Source organism: Lissotriton helveticus, chromosome 9 (assembly GCF_964261635.1).
Source record: "Lissotriton helveticus chromosome 9, aLisHel1.1, whole genome shotgun sequence".
Classification (NCBI taxonomy): Eukaryota; Metazoa; Chordata; class Amphibia; order Caudata; family Salamandridae; genus Lissotriton; species Lissotriton helveticus.
Window position 1 is genome coordinate 325,281,440 of NC_136070.1, and position 19,647 is coordinate 325,301,086.

Below are 19,647 nucleotides of genomic sequence, written 5' to 3' on the forward strand. Positions count from 1 at the left end.
GATATACAGCAAGTATATCTGATGGCTTGACATGTGCGTTTTGTGCATTTTTTTTGCATGTTTTTTGTTTTATGTTGCTGCTTCTGATACTATTACAAGTTTACCTATGTTGTGAAGGGATATACATGACGATGTGTATCCTGCACAACAGTTGGGTAGATTTGCTCTGACACTAAATTTCACAGATAGACAACACTTCATCAGTGTATGTCAAATTTGGCCATAATGGTATTTGAAGAAAAGTAAAATAAAAGAAATATACAGGACCAAAGTGTGTCACTTGCTGTTAGTCACGCTACTGCCCCCCCTTCCCTTATGGAACAGGCAGCCCTAAATTTATGTATCCTGATTGGACGTAAGGATAAATTATAGATTTGTGACTCTTGTACATGGTGACCTAATTTCTATATTGCATTAGACAGTTTTGTTCTGCTTCCTAAGTAGTGTATGGCTTTGTACCATAAAGGAAACAAGGTTTAATTTTTTTTCCCTGAAGAAGGAACTGGAACATTAGCTGAGATTATCGTATATGGTGTAGCGGCCAGCGGTAGAGCTAACATTTCTGAACTATTTTTGATTTTTGTTCACCCAAGTAATTTCTTGTTCTTCCTATAGATTTTTCTTTTTCTCCCCTGACCGATGTCGCATAGTGCCTAGCGTTTGGGGATTTTAGCTGTGACCTAGTCCCATTTCCCTTTTCCATATTTCTTTCACCAGTCAGCCCTTTTATTATTGTAGGTGTATTCTATTAGGTTCACACTTCCAGATTGCAGTAATGTACCAGAGACCCCCATATTATGTATAAATCCCTTTTGCATAACTAGACTGGTTTTTAAGAATTTTCTTTAGGCCTAACTAGATGTTTCCAGTCTAACCGTCATGGTAATGATGGACTGGTTAATTGACTCAATGCTATTATAAGGCAAGCTTCCACATTTTGATCATTAGCCTGTGTATTGCATAGTGCACTTGATGCACAGTTATTAAAAGGGAGGTATCTACATGTCCTTGATAATCTGTATCATGTGATTTCTCTTTTGAGATGTTCTAGATAAGGAATTTAGGAACACCTAGACTTAATCATTGAGAGAAAAAAATGTGTTTACCCCATTAGACGATGTCACTATGTGTGAGGACATCCATTTAGATAACATTCTCATATAGGTATCTACCCTTAGATGGTAGAGGATATGCTCTCACATGGAAACCCAATTGAAGAAATTAGAGGCACTGTTTTACTTATTGCCTATGTCTTTGTATTCTATGAGAATGACAGTGTGTTCTAGACCAGAATTGTCTCATAGCATATGGCCACTCCCTCGCAGATTGCAGGCCACCTGCTTGCAATCCTCTTGGTTTTTTTTGGGTTTTTTTTGTGTCCTCATTAGCCACGTAGTCGATCCAGGGGCGCTCCAGCCACGAGACCCGATCGCCCCTGTATCACCAAGAGGCCAAAAAGTGATCTCCTAATACACAGGGAGGCAGAAAGATGTCTCAGGCAATGAAGAACCCTGCACAAACTATCTCCATTCGGGCCATTTATTGGCAGGTAGTCCGACAGCAATATGGCATGGGGTGCCTCCCATTGGACAAGGAGATTTGGGCCTATTCATCGGACCCAGGGAAAAAAAAAAAAAACCCGGGTTGGCTAATTATTCCGTCTCCACTCAATCAATAAGTCCCAGAATCTCACAGAACGAGGACTACATATTCTAGCTAGATCTACCTTCGATGTTGCATATAATGAAGACAGCCACTCTGCATGTGTCGGGGAGTTCGTACTAACCCAGTTTTTACAGATTTCTCTTCTTGCTAGTAGAATAGCATAGTATAGAAATTCTCTTTCTAATCCCTTAATGTTCTCGTTTAGGCCAAAGATGATTAAAGACCATGAAAGTGGGATAGAGATTCTGAGAATTGATTCGAGTGATATCTTGATTTCTTGCCAATAAGTAGCGATGTTCGGACACTCCCAAAACATATGTAGGTCTGAGGCTGCTGGGAAAGAGCATTTACTGCAGCATTTCCCGGGTTGGAATTTCGAGAGTTTCTTGGGGGAGTAATACGCCCGATATAATGTAAAGAATTGATTGCGCCTCAGCCATGCTGGCTTTATGATTTTGTAGAGAAGGGTAAAGGATTCTACCCATGTGTCCTCAGCCTGGAGTTCTCCCTCTCCTCCCCACAGTTTTACCGGAAGGTTGAGCTCGCCCTCTCCATCATCTATGATGTTCCAATAGTAGAGTGCAACTTCCTTGCCTCCCGCGGGTTTCTCCACTAAGTTGTTTTCTAGGGGGCTGTATTCACCCATTGTTGTTTTTTTCTTAGTTTGAGTTCGCAGCCAGCTGGCCGGTTGTATATATACAAGCCAGGAGAGTGATGTTGTTACACTGACCTTAAATGTTTCCCATTTCATGAGGGATCCTTCTACCACTAACTCCCCCCACCGTGTTATACCTGCGTCCAGTAGGACCGTTTTGACTGTCTCAGTATATTGTGGTGAGAACCCAGGTAATTCCCAAATCGGTGCGTAATTAGAGAAATACCCTATCCCAGCCTTGGATTTAATTTGTATCCATTCTTTTATGGGGCCCAGTAGTGACTTTAGCCTAACTTTTTTAAAGAATTTCTGATGGCCGAACTTAAACAAGAAGCCATTCAGTGGAAGGTCCGAACCCAATAGCATTGCCTTAAACATATTGCCATTTGCATTGCCTAACGGAATCTTAAGTAGCATCCTGGAGTGAGTCAGATGGAACGCCCAAGCGTAGCATTCCAGGTCTGGCAAGGCGAGCCCCCCCTTTTTTCTTCTCCTTCTTAGTTTCTTCCACACCAGTCTGCTTGACTTGTAGCCCCAGATAAATGAATTAATATTTTGTTGGCATTTTGTAAGTTGTTTGGTTTCAAAAGTTAGTGGGATGGTATTAAGAATGAATGTATATTTGGGGAGAATGCTCATTTTAACCAGACTGGTTCTCCCATAGATGGTAAGCGGGAGAAAGGACCAGGATTTCATCAAGATTTTAGATTCACAGGAAATCTGGTCTAAGTTATTTTGAGCCAGAAGATTTAAATCTTTGGTGATTGTTATTCCCAAGTATCTCATTGAGGGTTTTACCAGAAGTTGTAGATTTGTAATATTCCAGGCCATTATGTCTGTCTTCCCGGCGTTTATTTCATATCCAGAGAGTTTCCCAAATTCCTCCGCCTTCTTTATAACCGTTGGAAATGCCAGGGCCGGGTCCGTTGTGCAGATGAGGATGTCGTCGGCATATAGTCCAACTTTCTTCTCCCATCCAGAAAAAGAGAAGTGCGGGATGTTATTATCTTCTCTTATGGACTGAGCGAATGGCTCCACGTACAAATTGAAAAGGAGGGGGGAGAGGGGACACCCCTGCCTTGTCCCTCTGCTAATTTTAAAGGGATTTGTTCGCGAGCCATTGACTAACAGACAGGCTCTAGGGTTTTTATATAGTAGGCCTATCGCTCTGCAGAATTTAGGACCAAGTTGAAATTTATCCATTGTTGCATTTAGATAGGACCAATTGACCCTATCAAAAGCTTTTGTAGCGTCAAGTGTCATGGTTGCAAGGGGTAGAGAAAAAGTTGAGGCAATGTCAATGGCTCCCACTAAGTCATATGTTAAATCAGCCAGTTGTCGGCCTCTAATAAACCCCTTTTGATCATGATGGATAATTGATCCAATCTCGCTACCCAATCGTGCGGCCAAAATTGACGCAAAGACTTTATAATCATTATTGAGAAGCGAGATTGGACGATATGATCCGCACTCTACTGGGTCTTTACCTGCTTTTAATATTAGGGCTATATTTGCTTCTCCCCAGGAGCTAGGTGGTGTCTCGCCTCTGATTAATATATTATTAAATAGGATCGTTAGAACCGGGGTGAGGGTAGAGTTAAGTACCCGGTACAGTTCCCCCGGAAGACCATCCGGTCCAGCAGCCTTCCCCTGTTTTAGCTGTTTAATAACATTTTCAACTTCTGTCTCTGTTATTTCTTTATCGAGGTTTTCCCTTTGGGGCCTGTTTAGCTTCGGGAGAGTTACCTTATCCAGCCATTCCAAACTTTCCTCAGAATTAGTATTGATCTCTTCTGTGTAGATGTTTCGAAAAAAATCACTGAAGGCTTCACCGATGTCAAAATCAGTCTTCCTATTGACCGTTTCTCCAGTCACTCTCACTTCTTTAATTAAATTTCTTGTCTGGTCGGCTTTTATTTTCCCGGGTAGCAATTTCCCAGCGGATTCGCCGTATTCAAAGTGCGAGAGTTTACTGGCCTACCATCGTTTATTCAGTCTCTCTTGCAATAGCGTTTCTAATTTACCTTTTAATTCTCTTTTCTCCTCTTGATTAGCTGAGGGAACTTGATCTGCCGACTCCAAGCGAGTCAAATCTTGCTCTATTGTTAAGGTCTCCTCTCTGTATTTCTTTTTCCTATAAGAAGCCCTGTTAGTAATACAGCCCCTTATATAAGCTTTCCAGGCCTCCCATAAACTTACCAGAGAGGCAGAGCCTATATTCCACTCTAGAAAGGAGGCGGTTTCAGATATGAGGTGTTCTCTTTCCTCTTCCTCTAATAATATAGTTCGTCAAAGGACCATGATGCATGAATAGGTTCCTGCTCTAGTATTAGCGAGAAGAGGATAGCTGAGTGGTCTGATAGATGCTGAGGTAGATATATTAGATTTTTAATATGGTCTTTTAGAGAGAGGCTAAACAAGGCATAATCAATTCGCGATTTATGTTTATACTTATAATTATGGAAGGAGACTCCCATGGTTTTCCCGGCTCTTTGCCTCCAAAGATCGTTTAGCCCCAGGTTTGACATGCAGCTCCGGAGCGTATCCCTCATGTTATTTTGCACTACAGCCCTGGAACTGGGAGATTTATCCAATTTTGGATCTAGCACTAGATTAAAATCTCCCATCCATATTATAGGGTCCGAGCTGGTAATCAGATGGTTCTGTAATATGTTTAGATAAGAGGATCCTGGGCATTGGGGGGATGGAAAACATGGCGGCTGCTAGCTAGTGCGGCGCGCTCGTCCCGACGGAGTCTCTAGCTGAGATGCCCCGACCGACTAAGTAAACGCATCGGTCGTAGTGTACCTGTTTAAGGAGACTTCTGGCGGCTTGTAGGAGACGGAATCAGAGCTGTGCGAGGAACCCCCACTGCTGATCGGCGGATCGGCGGATCGGCGGATCGGCGGCTTGGCAGCTCCGTGGTCGGCAGCCCAGAGACGCCCCATACACCAGAACGCCGCGGTCGCGGCCGGAGAAGCCGATGTGTTGGGGGCGGGTTCTCCTTCCTGCGCCCTACCGCTGGAGAGAGGCAGCCGTGGAGCTGCGAAGAAGTCGGAGGGCTGCCACACACAGCGTTTCTTCGAGAAGAGTAACCTCGCCAGCAGCGAATACATGGTGTGGTAAGGAGGATCACCAGAGAGGGAGCCAGTTGAAGGGAGAAAAACATCCTACACTAGATTCAGGTATTGTTGATAATCAGGACTCTAGCTCTGGGCAGAATATTGAAAAAGGTTTTCACCCAGTCCCTACTCCAAATTTGTTTAGTTTTAAGGGAAATTTGCAAGTTCTCCCCTGTGTAGCTCCTGCCCAGGAAAACAGCAAAGTACTGCCTCAGGAAAAGAATTTAGGAGCAAAGAAGGGATTTACCGCTGGAAACCTGGGGAAACGAAAGGCGAAGGGTAAAGGGAAAGGGAGTAACAAGGATAATGATCTAGGAGGCTTTGCGAAAATTGGGGATATAGGCCAGTCGCAAGAACTTGAAGGAAGCCCTGGGAAACAAACTGTCACAGAGTCAGAGACAGAAACTGAGCTAGAATCAACACAATCTCTGTCCCTAAGAGCGCCGAGGAGAGGCAAGAGACATCAGCCACTGTACACTAGCCCGAAGGAACTACCCCATAATGAGAGTCAGAATAAGGGCAACTCCAAAAAGATCAAAGCCTCCCGGATTACACCCTCATTGAAGTCCTACTTTAAGGTCCTGCCTCAGGTTCTTAACATAAATCAAGAATCTCAAGGACTGTATAATACGCAAAACACACTTACCCCAATTGAAGTTTCTGATTCGACACTTGTACTTAGCAACCTCGGGGAGACAGCAGTGGAGGCAACGGTGGCGACGGAGCAGGCAGGTGGCGTAAAGATGGACGATCTAGCAAAGCAGGCTACAAATATGACGCCCCCAGTAGACCACCCAGTCGCTAACCCAGTTGAGACAGGAAGCGCAGCAAAAGACCCAGATCTATGCTCAGGGGGCAATGAAGAAGATGATGGCGATGACACCCTCCAACATATACTTCTTAGTATGAGGAAGGAGATTAGGAACGGGTTTGAGGAGTCAAAAAAATGCTTTGAGGAATCAAGACAAAATCAGTCTGAGATGGGGGGGCGCTAGAGGGCGCACGAGCGGAATGGCCGCTTGATTAAGTAGCTCCCGCGCCTTGGTAATTAATCCTTTTACAATCCTACAGGGGAACAGAGTGCTGCAGAGGAGCTGGGACGTGATGATTTGCCACCGGAACAGGATGAGTGACGCTTGTCCCCGGGGTTCTGTAGACCACTTGCCCTACATTGTTGGAACTTCACTCATCATATGGTCCGCGGCGCCTGCACTGGACACAGACGCCGGCGTCGAATGGCATCAGCACACCTGTGGTAATGTACACCAAGGCCCACTCTCTTAGCTCTAGGCTCCACCAAGGGCAGTACAGACTGGAGCTATGAGCCGGGAGGTGGCTGTGCGCACACTATGTTTTACCCCCTCAGGGTACTCCCCTTCAAGCTGTTGCTGATTGTTTGGTTACTACATGGGTTAGATGTGATAGGGAGGGGTGGGAAAAGCTGGGTGGGACTCATTGGCTACTGGCATGATTGGGATGCTGGGGTGGGAGGGGGGTTGGATTGTTTTCTGTTGAGGCTATACTTCCTTGAACTCTGTAGGCAGATTGTACGAGGTTATGCATGGACCTGGCGGAGAGCCGCTGGCGGAGAGCCGCTACAGACCCGGGCTTTACGCTTTGGCTGCTACTACTGTTTCTGCTTTGAACCGAACAATGGCTCTACCAACTGCTAATGTACATTTAAATTGCTTGTCCTGGAATGTCCGGGGGCTGAATGATGCTAGAAAATGTCGCAATGTTATTGCCTATCTGGATAGGCACCACGCTCAGGTGGTTATGTTACAGGAAACCCATTTGCCGCCACGAGATAGGACCACCTTTGCCAGTAGATGGGCTGGGGACCACATTTTTTCTTCTTACTCCACATATGCGAGGGGGGTAGCTATCCTTGTGGCCCGGAATGTACCGTTTCATAGATATGGGGACCTTGCTGATAGGGAGGGACGATATGCACTTTTATGGGGCAGACTGGGCCGGGACACTTACACATTTGTTGTGGTTTATGCGCCGAATGTAGACACACCTACTTTTTTTACCACTCTGTGGGGCAAAATTCTGGCTGCGGGCTCCCGACACATCATTTGGGGAGGTGATTTCAATTTGGCACTGGTATCACACTTAGATAGAGCTGACGGAGTGTGCTCCTATAAACCTAGGGCTCGTGAGGCGCTAGAGGGAGTGATTGCAGAGGGGGACCTTCTAGATGCTTGGAGGCACGTGCATCCAGTGGGGAGAGAGGGCACACATTTCACCTCGCACACGGGGACGTGGGCGCGTTTGGACTATTTTCTGATTACCAAAGGGGTTGCCGCGGAGCTGAAGGGGGTGTCACACCTGCCTAGGACACACTCTGATCACATCCCCGTTGCCCTTCACTTTCGTGTTCCTGGGTGGGATACCCAACGACCTCATTGGAGACTTCGCCCAGAAATTCTGCTAGACGCTCTGTTTCGAACTGAACTGGGGGAGGAGATAGCTGCTTTTTTCCCCAGAAATAAGGGATCTGTTGACTCTGTGGAGCATGTTTGGGAGGCGTTCAAAGTCACTATAAGGGGCTATTGTATATTCAAGAGCTGTGGGTTCCTACGTGATATCCGTCGCACTATTAGCAAACTGGAGAATGAGCTGGGCGTTCTAGAACGCCGCATGGTGGATGAACCCGACCCGGAATTGCATGCTACCTTTAGGGAAACGCTGTCCAAATTTGAAGAAGAGGCTGCTAGAGAATCTAAGTTCCGTGGCAAACACTGACAGGCCCGAAAATACTGTGAGGGAGACAGGCCTGGGAGGGTACTAGCTGTACTCACTCAACCAACACGTGATCGCAATATCATATTTGAACTTACAGACACAAATGGCGCCACTCTCAGAAACTCGGATGAAATTCTCACTTCTTTCACAACACACTACCTGTCATTATACACTTCTACTGTGGGGACTACACCATCTTACACCGACTACCTGAAGGATGTGGCATTATGTTGGCTTAGTGATGGAGATAGGGCCTTTCTAGCTGCACCTTTCGAGCTCGATGAGATCCGGGATGCCATCATGTCTCTTCAGAATGGTAAGGCCCCTGGCCTAGATGGCATTCCTGCCTAATTTTATAAAGCGTACATTGATATCATGGCCCCCGTTTTGCGTGAGGTTTACGCAGAGTCCCTTGACGACGGTGTTCTGCCCTGCTCTATGCGCGAGGTTGTCATTACCTCCTTACTGAAACCTGATAAGGATCCCAGCTCCTGCAATTCATATCGCCCACTTTCCCTCCTAAACTGCGATGTAAAGATACTCGCTAAAGTTCTGGCCACTCGACTATCGCTGCTAATGACCAGAATTGTCCTGCCTGATCAGTCTGGATTCGTTACTGGCCGATCCACATCGCACAACCTCCGCACCCTGTTCTCTCTTCTACGAACCGTGCATCCCGGAACGCCAGTCGCAGCAATCTTTCTCGACGCGACCAAAGCCTTTGACTCAGTCGAATGGCCCTATTTATTCTCTGTCTTGACGCGCATGGGATTCCCACCCTTGTTTATGTCCTGGATACGCCTGCTCTACACCCGGCCTACGGCGCGAGTGCTGATCAATGGTCACTTATCGCAGTCTATTGACATCACTAGAGGCACACGCCAGGGATGCCCGCTCTCGCCCTTATTATTTGCCATAGCTGTTGAGCCGCTGGCCTGCCGCCTGCGTCAGCTTCATCGGGATGGCGCGGTCCAATGCTTGCAGCGACAGATTGATGTGTCCCTATATGCGGATGACATCACGCTATATGTCAAGCACCCTGAGATAAACCTCAGTCCTCTGCTCAGGGAGTTCATTGTATTTGGCAGCATGTCAGGTGTACACATCAACTGGTCCAAGTCCCAATTTTTCCCCCTAACTGAGGCGGTGGGCGAATTTCCTCTAGATTATCCGTTGGAATGGTGCCGGACAGATCTTCGCTACCTGGGTATACGCATTTCCCGAGACAGGGAAGAGACGTTGCGAGCCAATTATGGAGTTGCTATCACGAACCTAACCACTACCGTGGATCGCTGGCTCACCCTACCGCTCTCCATGGCCGGTAGGGCGTCCCTAATCAAAATGGTCATCCTTCCCCGATTCCTCTACCTTTTTATCAACATTCCCTATTTTCCCGGCGCTTTCTTCTTTAAGACGCTAAGGGCTGAACTGCGCAGACTTTTTTGGGGAGGCAAGCACTCACGGCTTCAATGGACCACACTAACCTTGCCCTATGACAAAGGGGGTTTCGATATACCGGACTTCGAGAAATATTACCAGTGCGCTCAGGCACACTTTGCCTACCACTGGATGGCTCCTACGCCTTACATGCCGCATATAGCGGTCGAGGATTGGATAGTACGACCCCTCCCGCTGTCGGGACTACTTCACTGCCCGGAGTCATCCATAACCACGCCGAATACATCTGTATCATGCACGATGGATGCATGGCGGCGAATAGCCAAGAGCTTAGCCTGCCAACTACCTTACTCGCCGAAGTTACCGCTTACCTACCATCCGGAACTCACGTTACTGCGGGAACAGGGATTCCGTGTGTTGTGCTCTGCGCTACGTATCTCCTGCTGGGGCGACTTGTTTGTCAATGGTCAGTTTAAAACGAAGGACCTTTTCTTCCAATCGCACGTCTACACTCCACTAGACCTTTTTTATTACGTACGTCTACGTGCAGGGATGAGGGACATACTCCCCAACTTTCCTGACGAACCTGAGGTTTTGCCCCCGCTCCACTTCCTGCTGAACTCACGAGATGGGACACACTTGGTATCTGGCCTCTACCGTCAGCTCAGGGACGCTACGCAGATGCTGGACTCCAATGCTCGAGCGCGTTGGGCGGCTGAATTGGATGCGGACATTACTGACGAGCAGTGGCAATATTGCAGTGCGCTCACCTCTCGCCTGTCTGCCAGCAGCAGATTTAAAATCATACATTATAAATACCTACAACGAATGTACTATACGCCTGTGCGCAAACTCAGATTTGGCTTGGCAGACGACGACCGGTGCGTACGCTGCCATGCAAGCCATGCGGATGTCCTACATTTAGCATGGGAATGCCCGCAGGTGGCACAATATTGGCAGCAAGTGACGGATGCCCTTACAGACATGACGAGCACCACGGTACCTGTGGACCCCTTGGTAACGATACTCGGATACACACAACAGATCCCTAGCTCTTGCCGAAAATTTGTCGACATTGCGTTGCTGTTGGCCAAACGTCGAGTGGCCTGTCGATGGGGCCGAGGCAGGGCGCCCAAATTTAAGAACTGGCTAGCAGACTTGACCTACTGTCAAGATCAATATAACACGTTTGCTGACTTATTACCTGCATCCTGTAAACCTAGAGACATATGGGGTCCCCTGGTGTGCTACATGCTCCAGCGATCGATTGCAGAGGACGCGCCTGAGAGGGATACTGTCCCTCCCTGAAGCCACGCTCTCCGGCCTTGGAACAGACTTGCACTCTAACTGCAACATCCGCATGTCACAGAAGCTGGCACGGGCCATGCTTCTCCTACTACGGACGGACTAGAATAGTCAGCTATTGGTTCTGATGCCTCTATACCTGCCACTGAGGCTCCCCCCCCCGTGATGGCGAATGTCTCCCCTTCCCCCTCCCCTATTTCTTCCCTGGGTCGAGCAGTTACCCTCCACGCCACGCCCTACATGCCTGTGGACACATCCTTCACCCTGATGCGCTACATATGACACATGGCCCATATCATAGTCTCCGGACCCACTAGAGAACCTATCAAATTATGGAGCTGTAACCGTCAGGCTTTACACTACATTGCTTACCTGCACTACCTCACTGATTTGTCAGTTTTTATTTCCTTTTTTATCCTTCAAGGGAGATTGGAATGCCTCTTAGGTTCTTCTGTGTTGGGAAGTTTTTTTACTACTGTTCTATCATTACATGTTGAAATGAATAACGCTGTTCTGCTGCTGCTCATCCTCTAAAAACCCTGCAACGCCGGCTGATCTGCTATTGTCTTTCTTGCTTTTACATTGCCGTCGGGCCTCAGGGATGCCGACCACAAGGCTGTGTTTACATTCCTATACTATGCTGCCAGCCTCCGGGTTGTGGGCACGAACAGCTGTGTACTCTGGTCTATATCATGTAATAAAGCAGTGTTGAACCTAAAAAAAAAAAAAAAAAAAAATCAGTCTGAGATCCGAACTATGTGTGAGCATCTGGAGACCAAAGTAGACGGGCTCTTTCTGAGAACTGGGAGCCTAGAGAATACTGTTGGCGAACTCAAAGCAAAACTGGATCATGCAGAAACTAAGATCTTGACTCTACGGAGAGAGGGAGAGGCAGTTAAAGAAAGGGTTGAGTCCCTTGAAAACTTTTCAAGAAGGAACAACCAAATCCCGGAGGGGAAAGAGTGAGGGGATATCAAGAACTTTGTGGCAACCATACTTTAGGACTCCCTTAATTTGGAGGAATCTGTGTCAGAACTGGAGTCTGATATACAGAGGGTACACCGTGACCCCTTCCGTCTCAACCCTAGCAGAGTCAAACCTAGAGAGATTCTGGTAAACTTTCTAACATATACATTGAAGGAAAAGATACTGAACTTAGCACTTAAAATCAAGACCCTGAAAACTTCAGACTTCCCCTTGGAAGTCAGATCGGACCTATCCAAAACTACATTGGATAGGCAATGGGAACTCAGTCAGCGGATGGAGAAGTTTAGAGGACTGGGAGCTACTGCACAGATGCGATTCCCCGCCTTCTTGAAGATAATGTTCAATAACAAAATGTACAACATCAAGTCTCCTCTCGAGGCGGATGAGCTACTAGTCTCCATCAGTGAATCTGCAAAAACCCCTTGACACCTAGTAGTAGCTAGCAAAAAATAAAGAAAAAATATAAAGGAAAGGAGCGGAGTTAAGGAAAGGTAGAACCCATGATCCATGATTAAAAAAAAAAAACAGGAAGTGAAAAAAGGGAAGGAAAGGAAAGGAAAGGAAAGGGATGGGGGAAACAAATATATAAAATAGGGTAAAAACTGGGTCAAGGAAAATATAATAAAACAAATAAAACATTAAGGAAAAAAAAAGAAAAAAAACACTTTAAAAAGGGAGAAGTAAATGAGTATTCGACAGGAAAAAAAAAAGGGAAAAAAAAGGAAAAAATAAGAAAGTTAACTGTTAAAGGAAAATGAAGGGAAAAATGGAAAGGAAAAAAAAAATCCCACTATCGGATCTCTTTCTCCCTTCTCCCTTAAATCATCTTTGATAAGAAGACCCGATCAAGACCAACTCTTTCTACGATCTATGCCTCATCACTCGGCACTTTTTGTAATCTAAGGGAGATTATTAACAATAACATATTTAACATAAAATAGAATCAAATACTCATCACCTATATAAGTGGAGAAGTGTGGCTCACTGGTTAGAGGAGGCAGACCCTGAAGCAGAGGTCAGACCCGGGACCAGGGTTCAATTCCCAACGCGGCAGGGTCTTGAGCCCAAATATCCACGGACTCGATAATTCTCGTTTCGGTGCCTACTCGAATCACGGGTTCACACTCTGTAGCTCTGGGCATTAGCCTGCTTAATCTCCACTACGGCCCCCCCGCGGCGGGATGCCTGGCTTTCACCTTGGGGAAGCCAGGACGGGTTCCCAAGGCAAGCGCCGAGATGCCTACGGGTAATCGAGCGCTATATAAGAACGCATAATAATAATATTCAGTATATTGACCGATAAATGAGATAACGAGGGCACCAGACAGGAGCACGCCGGGGGACGATAAACTGGCAAGACATCTAGCCAGAGTAAATTGGGGGGGGGGGGTTTACAGGGGTGGGAGGGGGAGAAAAGCACATATGCTAAATTTTAAATTCTTAAAAAACATTGATCCAAAGGTGCGATACAATAAATGTTTGGTTAAAACAGAAAATGATAGGCAGATAACCAGCAGGACAGCAGTAGAGCAGTTGGATGGCAAAATTAAATAATAGATATTGGATTTTTATCCTGAAACGTTAATGGTCTGCGAGTAAGGGCGAGAAGACATAAAATCATGCAGTACCTTAGAGACTCGCCCGCGCAGATCATGGCGATCCAGGAGACACATCTAAATAAACAGGAGATTACGGAAGTACTAAAAAAATTGAAATGGGTGGATAAATTTATAAGTACAGACCACAACGCCAGTATTCGTGGGACTGCCATTATTTTCAAAAAGGGAGTAAGGGCTCAGATCACGGACTGGAAAACGGATGCGAGCGGTAGATGGCTGATAGCTAATGTACAACTAGACTCAAGGTGTCTTACTCTTGTTAGTTATTACGGCCCTAATCAGGATGACTCCTCTTATCTAAACATATTACAGAACCATCTGATTACCTTGCAATCCTCTTGTTAAAAACAAACTGTTTTTGTACTAAATTGAAAGAAAATAACAAATGTGTCCCATTTCCTACGTCACTAGGTTCTGCGGGATTAAGTCATAATAACCTGCGGACCTTTGATGAAAAGCTAATTCCCATCAGTGACAGTCTCAGCACCCAGAAAAGCAGCAAGGCTGTACAGTGATCGCCAGAGCGCCATCCATGATATCTCTAAAGAATAGTACTTGCTCCATCAGATGGCATTGGACATCACAGATCAAGTTTCAGTGCAAAATAACAAAAGAGAAGGATATCTGTTGCTTTGAAGTTTCAGTTTTCTCACCTGTCATGTGCTGGTAACTTCTGACAGTAGGCAGTCCATTGAGCCCTTTGGCCTGAGTTTTGGCCACACCCCCCCCCCCCCCCTTTCCTTTGCACCAACGGAAGCGCAGTGCACCGGAGGATTCGAGTTTGGCAAAAGGCACTACATTCTGGTGCCTATGAAAGAGCAGCCTGAGCGTTCTCTGACACTGAGTAATGAGTGTTGGAGCCTGAGAATGTAGACCCGGATCTGCATAAGATGATCTGTGCCCTTGATCAATGAAGAGCACACTATCTGTAGTGCCTGCAGCAGAGGAGAGATATTGGTGCACTGCCTTGAGACATTGAGACTTTCAAATAAGCTGCGAGTGTTTGCCAGGAGGGCACTCCAACGGATACTGAGAAGGACCAATTTCATGAAAGGCCTGAATGAAGAGGCCCATGCGGAAGAAAACAACACAAGACGATTTGATGAACAATAGAAGCCTGCCGGAGAGGCTTGGGCGGACTCTGGGTATTTCCCGTGCGATTGCATAAAATGGGTGTTAGGAGACTAATTTTTGCTGTTTTGCTGGCATTGTTTTAAAGTAGTATTCTGTTTAGTAAAAGCAGAATAAAGTCCATTCTCTGTGGAAGAGTATCCCTTTTCACCTCAGAGCATTGATGAGGATCACCACTGTTTCACCTAAACATATAATAAGTTACTGAAATGCATAGGAGCCATAAAAATGTTACTAGATAATTTTAGGATTTGCTTTCTGCTTAGAGTTGTGAAAAATGATAATTTCGTTTGTAATAGTGGTCATTACTTTCTCCTGTTGTCTATATGTTCTTAATAACGTGTTTTCTATTATTTTTAAGCATGACGTTATCTTTTGTGGGTTGGATTGTTTTTGCTACCCAATTGACATCTGTACCCACCTCCCAACCTATGTCTCTTCCTACTACTACTTCTTCGCATTCTTTCCATATTTTACCTGAACATGAACTGGTTAGGAGGTCAGAGTATACTAATAATTCCTTTGTGCAGTTTCAGCATCAACACCACTTAGTAATGAACACCACTAATTGTTGGGTGTGTGGACTTATGCCACATACTACAGATAGAGGTATTCACTATTTGGTTCTGTCATTTAGTTACAATGGGTCTGTATGGGCATATCAGACGATGTTTATTTATGCCAACGAAGTCTATCCCTTGCGTTCCATGAAAGATAACTTGAGTAATAATGCCTTAGTGAAGGGAATAACGGATAATATTGATATCGATTCAGATACAGACTGAGTGATTGCCTATGTAAGGGCAAAAGGAGGGTCTGATGTTCTGTGAATTCTGAACCGGTGGGTTCCATTTTGTGTATGGCAGCCATTTTGTGGTTGCCCTCACATAGGCCATGATTGTGGCTGAACTAGTCTTTTAAGGACATGTACACCTTAGCTCGAGTTCATGCTGACTCCTGTTTGACCTGAGTGAACTGGCCCTGTTGCCTCAAGCTGACCTTGTTAAACGAGTTCCTGCCCTTTAGCTGATCAAGATTGAGGATCAAAGCACAGGACATTGTAGAGTTTGGTATGCACACACACACACCCCTTAGCCTGTTTCTTATCTGTTTTCTGTTCCTTCTTTTATGGTCTGTTTATGATATGGGTTGTGGTCCTTTTATTATGGGTTTGTCCGGCTTGTGTAAGAAGGAATGTTAGGCATTTTGCATGCTTGCAAAAGCAAGGACTGCCCCTTTCTTTTATGCTGAGTTTTGTAACCCTAAGCATATGTTATGTTACAAGTTTATTAAGCGCGAACAGCTGCCCCAGCAACGAGGCGTCCCGGCGCTAAAAACCTCAAAAGCCTACTGAGTGGGGGAGGGCGGGAGAAACAGAAGGCCTAAGATAGTGGGAATAGGTGGGTTTTGATTGCCTTCCGAAAGGCGGACAGGTTGTCCAGACAGCGGATGTTCGGTGGCAGGGAATTCCAGAGTTTTGCTCCCAGAACTCTGAAGGAACGACCCCCAACACGACAGAGTTTCGTTCGAGGAACAACCACCAGATGTTGACCTGAGGAACGCAAATTGCGGTGAGGGGTGTAGGGTACCAAAAGCGGGCGAAGGAGTTCAGGGCCTTCAGATTTGAGGATTTTGAAAGCCGTGGTGAGTGCCTTAAATTGAATTCTAGATTCAATCGGGAGCCAGTGTAGTCTTTGTATAGTGGCTCTAGCGGAGCACCTCCGAGGGAGGCCCACTATGGCCCTAGCCACTGAGTTCTGTACCCGTTGCAGCCTTGCTGTCTCTGCTTTATTGGTGCCCAAGAATAGGACACTTGCATAGTCCAGCCGGGAGAGAATAATGGATTGGATTATGAGCTGGCGGGTTTTGGGGTAAAAAAAAACGAGTATAGGGTTGAGGCTCCTCAACAGGCCCACACAAGTGGCAGCTACTATCTTTGTGTGGGTTTGAAAACTCAGTGAGGAGTCCAGCCAAACACACAGGTTTTTAACAAGAGTTTTTGGCGGTGGGATAGGGCCCAGCAAGGAAGGCCACCAGTGGTCGCTCCAGACACTGGAGTTTTTTCCGAAGAGTAGCACCTCCGTCTTCCCTGCGTTCAACTGTAGGCAGTTGCCCGTCATCCACTGGGCAACTGCAGCCAGGCCATCCCTAAATCTTGTAGCTGAGATAGAGGGGCCTTCAGTGAGAGTGATGACCAGCTGAGTGCCGTAAGCGTACGACACCAGCGTGAGGTCCCACTCACTGGCTACAGCCGAGAGGGGTTGCACGTAAAGGTTACAAAGGGATGGACTGAGTGCAGAGCCCTGAGGGACTCCTTGACCGATGGAGTGGGACCGGGAGATAAACGGAGGAGCTGAAACTCGGAAGGATCTGTCCTTCAAGAAGGAACGAAACCAGTCAAGGGCCAGGTCACTGATCCCTATGGCCTCCAGGCGTTTAAGCAGGATGCTATGGGAAATCGTGTCAAAGGCTGCGCTGAGATCAAGTAGAATCAGTGCAGCACTCTGACCGGCATCCAATATTCTCCTGAGATGTTCAGTGGAGGACAAAAGGGCAGACTAGGTACTGTGACCTGGCCTGAACCCATTCTGAGATGGGTCCAAGATGTTATTTTGGGCCATGTGGTGGGACAGGACGTTGTTCGCGTGAGCTTCTGCCAGCTTAGACACCCAGGGGAGCAGCGAGATAGGCCTAAAGTTTTCCAACTTTGTGGGGTCTAGAGTCGTTTTTTTAATAATAGGGGTGACCCATGCTTGCTTCCAGCAGGTTGGGACCACTGCCGAAGAGAAAGAGAGATTGAGTAACGTGGCCAAGGAAGGAAGGAAAAAGTCTAAAGACTCAAGAAATTGAGCCGGTCTCATGGGATCTGATGGAGAACCAGACTTAACCTTTCTGCAGAGTTTGGCTAGATCACCATGGGAGATTTCAGGTAGAAGTGCTAGCCTGGTGCCTTTGATAGAATGGTTAGAGGAGTTAGTGAGGTCAGGGGAGTCCTGTGGGAAGGCGCTGTAGATTTTTCTCACCTTATCTATGAAGAAAGAGGCGAGATCCTCGCACTGCTGTGCAGAGGTAATGCAGCTGGCTAGATTGTCGCGCTTTTGAAGTTTTTGCACCAGCTTAAAGATGGTTTTAGTAGGGTTGGTGCTGGAGTTAATTTCTCTTGCGTAGAAGGACGCGCGTGCAGCACGTATGGCTTTATGATAGTGTTTTAATTTGGACAGATAGAGAGCTTTGTCACAGTCTTTGTATTCTTTTCTCCAATTGCGTTCAGCTACTTTACATTCTTTTCGCATAAGTTTCAGATTTTCACTGTACCAGGGGTTAGAGGGGGAGCTACGTCCTTTAGTCCATTTTGCTGGAATAAGGATATCAAGACCTTTAGTGATCCAATCCTGGAAAGCAGCATAGGACATATTGATATCATTAGTGGCCTCGTGCTGGAATTCTCCTAGCGTGATGAAAAGGTCATCAGTTTGTAACTTATGCCAAGGTCTCTTAAGACGAGAGAGAGGCAGTTCTTTACTGGGCAGTTTTCTTATCATTATCGTAACTTTGATAAGAAAGTGGTCAGTCCATCCCATGGGCTTGGGTGGATCAGCTCTGGCCTCCGGGATGTTGGTAAACACTGGGTCAAGTAAATGGCCTGCAGAGTGCGTAGTGGTCTGGATGAGGGGAGTAAGCTGTAGAGCTGTGAGGTCTGCCAGGAGATTTTTGATGGTGGGGTCCAAGATGGAGTCAAAGTGGAGGTTAAGATCTCCCAGTATGGTGAAATTGGCCGAGGTCACTACTACGGCATGAGCTACCTCTAGGAGTTCCTCAATAAACATAGAGGTGGGACCTGGGGGTCGGTAGATGTAAAGGCCGGAAAGGGAGAAGTGGGGGCCTGTAGTGATTTTAAAACGGGCACTTTCACATCCCTTAATGTCTTCCTTCAAGAAGGAGCAGGAATAAAGTGTTCGATAGATGACGGCTATGCCGCTGCCCCTGGTATCTCTATTTATAGATTTCATAGAGAATCCCTCCGGCAGTGCGAGACTTGGAATGCTGGTCAACTCTTCCTGAAGCCAGGTTTCACATAAGAATAAAATGTCTGGGTTCTCATCAGTTAAGAGAGTATTGACCTCAGGGTGGTGTTTTACGAGAGACCTGACATTCAGTTGGAGGACCGTGAGGGGGGTATGCTTTGGCATACCGACTTTATATACAGGTAAGCAGGGTTTGGGTGTGACAAAGTTACAGGACTCACATTGTAGATCAGTCTGTCCGAGACAGCCAGCTAGCTTGTGACATCTCTGCCCCGAGTTGAGTGCATGAAGACATTCTCTATCATAGCGATAGATAGTCCGAGGATTTTGAGCAGGGGGACAGGTGAGAGGCGATGTCTTGGCGATGACGGGCGTAGACGGGCTTGCCTTAGGCGCGCCTTCGGCGCGCAAACGGCGCGCCCGCTGCGCACGTCCGCTGCGCGTACGATGAATGCACATAATATCAGGGGGAAAAGGAGGGCGGGGGCGTGGCCTCCAGGGGGCGTGGCCTCGCGTCTCGCCGACAATGGCGGCGGGATTTGTTTGGTGCTCGAAAGCCGCTGTCAGCGAAGAATCAGCTGTGCGGTGAGCTCAGGAGCAGAGTCCTGTGGTGCCAGGGGAGGGTAAGTGCTTTAAAATCAGCAAGAAATAAGTGACATACAATTTTTAAAAACAGAGCAAATAACTCCCGGCTTCCGCCTCAGGAGGATACAAGGTTCTGGGTCAAGACGCTAGTGATCAGCGTTTTATACCGTGCAGGGCGGGGGGCGTGGCCTCGCGTCTCGCCGGCAATGGCGGCGGGATTTGTTTGGTGCTCGAAATCCGCTGTCAGCGAAGAATCAGCTGTGCGGTGAGCTCAGGAGCAGAGTCCTGTGGTGCCAGGGGAGGGTAAGTGCTTTAAAATCAGCAAGAAATAAGTGACATACAATTTTTAAAAACAGAGCAAATAACTCCCGGCTTCCGCCTCAGGAGGATACAAGGTTCTGGGT